This window comes from Ursus arctos, unplaced genomic scaffold (assembly GCF_023065955.2).
Source record: "Ursus arctos isolate Adak ecotype North America unplaced genomic scaffold, UrsArc2.0 scaffold_23, whole genome shotgun sequence".
Classification (NCBI taxonomy): Eukaryota; Metazoa; Chordata; class Mammalia; order Carnivora; family Ursidae; genus Ursus; species Ursus arctos.
This window is the reverse complement of record NW_026622908.1, coordinates 25,612,718-25,620,143: the sequence shown is the minus strand read 5'-3', so window position 1 is coordinate 25,620,143 and position 7,426 is coordinate 25,612,718. Positions and strand designations below refer to the sequence as shown.

Sequence of the window (7,426 nt, the reverse complement as noted above, 5' to 3'; positions counted from 1 at the left end):
AAAATTGTCTTGTTGCACATCTGCATTGTGATTACTGGAGGTTTTAGCATTTGATGCCAAAAGAGATGAAACTCATATCCAGAAATCCATCTGGAGAAAAGTGAGGGTAAGCTTTTATTCTTTATATTGTGCATTGTGGATCGCTGGACCAGATCCAGAAAGTTCACATTGGTTTGAACCAACTTGGAAAACCTAGTAGAAAGAAAAAAAGAAAAAGAAAGAAAAGGGGCAGATTATTTTGTTATTGTGAGATGCTTTAGATGGTGTAGGCAACACTCATATATTTGAAAGTTTCTTTATACCTGAAAGACATTTCATCATAGTGAAGCATCTGCATATATTTGGCAAGAAGTTTCCTCTAGTCATGTATCATTATACTTTCTGAGAGTTAGGAGAAAGTGATGCTTCTTGTACACCAGCAGCTCAGGTGTCGTACAGCCGGGTGTCACATCTGTGCTCAGTCACTCATAACTGCATGCATGACCAAGAGGTAAATTCCCTACCCTCTCGGAGTTCATTTTCATCCTCTGAAATGGGAACAATGAGCACATCTACCTCGTGATATTGTGCACAGGTCGGGTGACAGAAAGTACCTAGGATGATATCTTTGACACACTAGGAATGGAAACATCAGAGTTATTTTTAACAATAGCCTTCTTATTTTAAAGTGGACCTAAAATTGAAAGAAATACTAATTTTATCAAATCACAGATCTTTATTTTATACAGAGATAACATGTATTTTATTATATTATAATATATATAATATATATAAATTACATATATTTAATTATAGATACAATTACATATATCTAACTATATTTTATATATATATATGTATATATATATATATACCATTATTGATTTTTATAGACGAAAAAAACCCTCTTTTTAAAGAAGTATTCACAGAGCCATCACCTCCCATCTCATCCCAGCCAGCCCCCTGCCTTCTCCCCTTTATTCTCTGAAGAAAGTCTTTTCTATGTCACAAAAATGCTACAGTTATTTGAATAATCTTCATATTTTTCTAAGTGAAGAAATGTCTTTCCATCTCTGAATTTCTGTTAACTTTCTTATTTATATTATGATTATTTGTATTTACTTATTTTTTACCCACAAGGGTAGCTTCCAAATTCTTTTGACTGGTACTTTCTGTAAAAAATACATTTTATAGGGTTTTCTAGTGTGCATATGCTTATCCTTACCATTATCATTCAAGCTGCTCTAATAATGTTTGGATTCTATTCTGTTGTATTCCATTCTAACCTTTCACCATTACACTGTCCTATCCTAATCTTTTATTTTCCTCCATCTCTTTTGTCATGTAACCTGGTATCCTAATATATCCTATCTTACTCTATTTTATATAGGGGTGTGTGTGTGTGTGTATAATTTTTTTTTTTTTTTTGAGAGAGAGAGAGAGAAAGAGTGTGCATGGGGGTGGGGGGGCAGAGAGAGAAGGAGAGAGAAAATCCCAAGCAGGCTCCATGCCCAGTGAGGAGCCCCACCAGGAGCTTGATCTCATGACCCTGAGATCATGACCTGAACCAAAATCAAGACTGGGGTGTTTAACAGACTGAGCCACCCAGGTGCCCTTATTTTACATTTTTAAAATGCTAGACTGAACCTATAAATTGATTACATGCTCAGTAAGGTTGTGATCACAATCTGTAAAGTATTTCTTCCCCCTCCTTGAGTTAGGAACCATGTTGGACTCTTCTTGAATTTTCAGTAGTGTTTAGCATGATGTATCATATATATATGCATGCTAAATATATATTATGTATGTGTATGTCATATATATATATATATATATATATATATATATATTACACATATATATGTTTCTACCCTGGAACACTGGTCTATACACAGAAAAATTTACTAAATCCAAATCTAAAGTTAATCCCTAAGTCAGAGTTACAGCTGTGGGCAAAAGTATTATTCTCTATTAGAAACTTTACTAAGCTCTCTATGGGTTTTTCATCATTAAGATATTATCTCAGATGTATAGAACTTGTAATGGAAAAATAGTTTGAGAGGAAAAATTGGAATAACAAATAATTATTCATATTGTATTGGGATATCATCTCCGTTGAATTTAGTGAAAAAAGTTTATTTCCTGGTTATGGATTGAAGCACATTTCTTTCGATCAGCCAAGATTTTAACTAGCTCTGCCTTATTAGAATGGGAGGGGGGGAGGTAAGAATCGGGAAGAATAAGTGAAGATACATGAGAAAAAATGTTGGCACTTTATAAATAATAGACTCTAAAATTATGTCCGTAAAGACTGAATTTCTTTCACTTGTAGTACTGGTATTTGAAACAGTACTTATATTTATATATTTTTTTGTTTGAAACAAAGGAAAAAATGCATGCATTATCCCAAAGGGTTGAAGAAATGGATTCACCATACAAGTTGCAGTAAAACATTGTGCAGATACACTCCAGAATTCTAATTACATTTTAAGATTGGACTACTCATGAAGATGATTTTAGAAAGGAATGTGCGCACACACACACACACACACACACACACACACACACACACAGAGGCAAAATAAAATTGTCCCAATTTTATTTTCTAGGATGCATTTAGAAGTTAAATAGAGGATACCATTGAGGATAGATCAACCAGAACAATTTTATAGAAGCCATGTAAGTACTTCTTAGAATTTGTTATTAAAAAAAATATTAAGTAAAGGCCACTTCAAATATAATGGAATCTATTTGCAAGATCTTCTGTTTTTGCTGTATAACAACCAAGAAAGTTAAAATCATGTGCCACGAGTCATGTAATTGGTAATGTTACAGTGGAGTTATTTAAGGAGCTGAGTACTAAAAGAAAGGAAAAAAAGAAAGAAAAATAACCTTAGATTAAGCCCTTTTCCCCCCTGTAATTCTCTGTTTGTAAAAGTTTTATATGGGTGACTTCATATTTGCTAAAGAGATTGTTTTGAATTTCACTAAACTGCCAAACATCTGGGCAAAGCTGTGACCCAGGAGGAATGATATTTAATGAAAGATGAGCTATGGATTTTATACTAATTCGGGTCCCGCCAAGGCCAAGGTCAGCTCCTCAGGATAACAGTGCCAAACTATTCCTCATGCTTTGTCTTCACGGGTGGCCTTGTTCTCTGATGAAAATCTGCAGTTCAGTGGACATTGCTCATGACGGAGGGCCTCAAACTGAATCAAATGACAAGGATCAGTTGACTTCATGTCTACGTACAAAAAACACTCCCTTCAGAGAAACAAAATCAAAGAAGTGAAGAAGCTTATGTGTTCCTCTTAGAAATTGTTTTCTTAATTCCAATTAGGTCCAAACATGGCATGCTAGTAACTCATGACATTTTCTCTCAATAGGATGAGTTTGAAAAATATATTTTTAGAGACTTCTTTTTGAATTACTCGTCCACTACCCTTTGCATTTCTAAATTAGAATTCTAGAAAAAAATTGCTCAGTGTATATAGTGCTCTGGGGAAAATCTTTTGAGCACCCTGCACACTGTATTCTAATGGAGAATACACTACAATAGCAGATTCAGTGATAAAATTATGCCCTGACAATGAAAAGAAAAAAAAAGAAAATTCGAAAATATTCTAAAATATAGATATTATTTAAGCAAAACTTTCTATCTTAAGATAGAAAGATTTGAATATATGAGATTTTAATGCATTTTTACAAATGTATTAACAAGTCTCACTAACATTTTACAGAAGAACAAAAATGAGTTAAAATTTCATGTTGTACTACAGACAACTGCGATTGCAAAAGACAACTATAATAAAGCTTGAAATAAAGTGATTTTGTTTCAAAGCTTACAATTGATTATCTTCAAATAAGTCACTTAAGTTTTGGAGAGCTATGTTGACTAATCTCTAAAGTATAATGCTATCTCATTCACAAGGTGATATTGTAACAATTTTTCCCAATTTTGCCTTAAACTACAGCAGTAATAGATGCTTACCTCAATGTAGTGCTACCCAGTCAATGTGGGAACAGGGTCTGAGGTTAGTGGTTACAAAGCTAGTTCTACACTAGCAGACAGGGTCTAGAATTAGTTTGGGACAGAGTTTTCCTATATCAGACAGCACATGGCCAATATTTCTTTTTTATTATAACATATGAATTATTTTCATTTAAAATCTTTTTCAAAATGAACTCAAATTATTTCATAGGAATAGATTTTATATATTGATTATTAAAATCTGTCCATATAGCTATATCCCAAGACCAGGAAATTCACATCCTACTATACAATTCCAAGCACAATTTACAATGACATTGTATATATATTGTTACAGCAGATAAACCAAGTAGAATTGAATTTCAAATAGTCACCATCAAAGATATATGATAAAAGAGATACAATCTGAATCTATGAAAATTAATACCTTACTTGCTCTTCCTTTCCATGAATAGTGTTTTTGCATATTTCCAAGAGTTATATAAATGACACAAAAGGTGTGTTTTTCTTGACTTTCTGATTCAAGCCCTCCATAGATGAGACTATACCATAATGTTATTAACTTTTACTGTAGGAGCAGACTATATATGTAATTTCAATCTTGAGTTATTCTAATATGATTGTAGGACTATAGAACTGCAACACGTCTACTGTTAAGAATAGCGGTTAAAAAAAACTTCTTTGTAGTATCCTCTTATATTTTCTCTTTAGTTTTTAGGAGATAACATTCCATATTGTTAGGTGGATAATATAGAATTATGCCTAAAATAGATCTTTAAAATTAAAATTTTTTTCCAAATTATAATTAACACCCAGATTGAGTTCTATAGCTAAATAGCTTTTTTTTTTTTTTTTTTTTTAACATCAAACAGTTATCTATTTGACAAGTAAGGACCTTTTCATAGGAGTTGAGGAAGAGGCAGCTTACTAGCTATATACATATGGAAAAAAAAATACCAGCAGTATTAAGAGGAATAATAAAAAGGCATGTACAAATCTTTCCCATCTGCAGGCCATAATCAAAGACATCCAGAGAGTAAGACAGGCTGTCAATGTAACAAAAGATTTTGTGGCCCAGGGACCAATCCAACCCACTGGTGATGTCCACCTGGTCAAAGTACACATGAGGGTCAGGAGAGAGGGAGTACAGGGACCCCTGGTGGGGATCCAGAACTGCCAGGGCTCTTTCCTCAGGTGTGTGCCAGCAAAGTATCTCCCATTGGGATCTAACTTCCTGTCATTGACTCAGTTGTTTTTCTTGTCTTTATCTACTGTGGCCAGGACAACTGCAGACTCATCTTCCCAGTTCACAGTGCAGAACTTTGTTCCAATGGTGGCGGCCTACATCTCCTCAAGACTGGTGAAGGGCCACAGAACTAGCAGGGGCATCGACAGTTACTTGCTGTACTCGCTTGCTGAACGAATCCCACTGGCAAACCTCTTTTGCAGGAATATCTAGGAAGAGCAGAGAGTTGGATGCCTCCTCCAGTACTGGACACTCACAGCACCAGAGTTCTTCAGCAAAACACCCTCAATCTTAATGGAAGACATTGTCATGGGGGAGATCTTGGTTCTAGTGACCCTTGGAGAGCTGGCTCCTCGGTAGCTTTTGGAATTCTTGTTTATGGATTCTAGTAATTCTTAGCTTTAACTTCTATTTTCCATTTTTATGTACCTGCCAGTAAATGATGGTTGAAACCTCTAGTTGTATTACATAGTTGTAATAATGTCTTTCAATTCCCTTCTGTTCTACTCTCTGATTATTAGATTTTAGCATGTAAGAAATCTATTGAAATTTTAAGCCTGCTCAAAACTTTCCACTAGGTTAATTCTTTGAATCTTTGAGTTACAAAGGGTTTTTTCCTGTTAACTGTATTTTTAGTCCCTTCTGGAAAATTCAGGATTAATTTCCCAATAATGTGAGGATGTAACATTCAGCACTAGAGAAATTCTATTTCTATTATAGAAGCAGAGAGGAAGTGTGCATTAATTTTGCACCCAAAAAGCTTGCATGTTGTGTTCTATAACTGCCCTTCTTTGCTGATAGGGAAACTTTGTGCTGGGAATTCCTTCCAGGAAAAAAAAAAATTGAGAAAATACTTACCTGGTTGTAGTGGAAGAATATAAGATATTCCCATTCAAGATTCACCAATGAGGAGGGCACTGAAAAAAATAGCCAAGGGGATTGGGGTCTATCTGCTTGGATCTATCCACTTAAAAACTTGCAACAAGTTTGGATCTATCCGCTTAAAAAATCTTTGTCCTTATGTAAATTCTTCCTTACGAAAACCCTTTTCTTGTGGTTATCATGGGGATTACATTTTATAATTGCCCAAGTACATACTGTTAAAAAAAATTCAACCAAGTAAATTTTAAAGATGTAATTGACTTTATTAATTGATGCATGAATCAGGCAGCAGCCCACCTAACAAACAGAGGGGAGCTCCAAAGGGCTACAGAATAGGAAAGGTTTTTAAAGGTAGAGAGGAAGTGAAGAAAAGGAAGTTATTAGCAAAGAATGTGTTGTTTTAGGCGCAGGTGCCCTCCTAAGGGGTTTATAGGTAATTATCAGTAATTTCCTAGTGCTGACCAGGAATCTCCCAGGTTGACAGGTCAGAGCTTATATTTCTGGGAGGTCGAAACTGCAGTCAAGTTCGGTATTAAGTCTTGGTTTACTGACTTTGGGGTCTTAACCTAAGTGATGTCATTTTGAGCCTGTGGCTTTTTGTTTAACCGTTCATTCATTTATTCATTCATTCATTCCTATTCTTATAGGTTGTCTGTTTGCAGACACCTGGCTGGTGGGGGAGGGGGGGATGATGGGTAACTGTTATTGTGTTGAGCCCAAATTGCCCAAAATTAACCACAATTTACTAAGTCTTCCCCTGGACGTTGCAAGCCTTCAATGGACTCTAGAGTTCCTTACATCAGACAGATTCTGCCATGCAGTTTTTGTCTAGGTGGGGTGACAGATCCCTGGTGCTTCCCAGAATCTTCTCATGAATTTCTTTTTAACAAATACTTTCGAAATGATTATAGCACAGGTATTACAGTTAAATTTCAAACAAGAAGTTGACCGTAGAATATAGTTTAAATTATTTCTCTAATGTTCACTGTTTTTAAGATTGTATAATCTTGAGAACGAGGAATCAATTTCTTTTTTAAAATATTAGGGAGATGAAAGACACTGCTAAACACAATAAAACCAGCTCCTAGACTACTTAGATGTGGTTTCTCAGGAAAGCAATGTGAGGCAGAACTTAACACAGACAACAGAATGAGCAGCACACAATTAAAGCTATGATGGGTATAGTAAGCAAATGGGAAAAAGCAATCACAATCTTCGGGGACTCCACAGAGTCTGAAGCTCCCCGTTTTGTGTCTACATCTAGGTTATGAACCATGCAGTTAAGTCCATGGACTATCTTCCCTTAGTCCTCTGGAGGAGAGCTGCC

The 7,426-nt window shown here is 35.2% G+C and overlaps 1 pseudogene; it reads right to left on the bottom strand.

Moving 5' to 3' along the window:
* Positions 1-2,791: 2,791 nt before the first annotated feature.
* LOC113264888 (regucalcin-like) lies at positions 2,792-5,522 on the bottom strand (annotated as a pseudogene).
* Between the last annotated feature and the right edge of the window lie 1,904 nt (positions 5,523-7,426).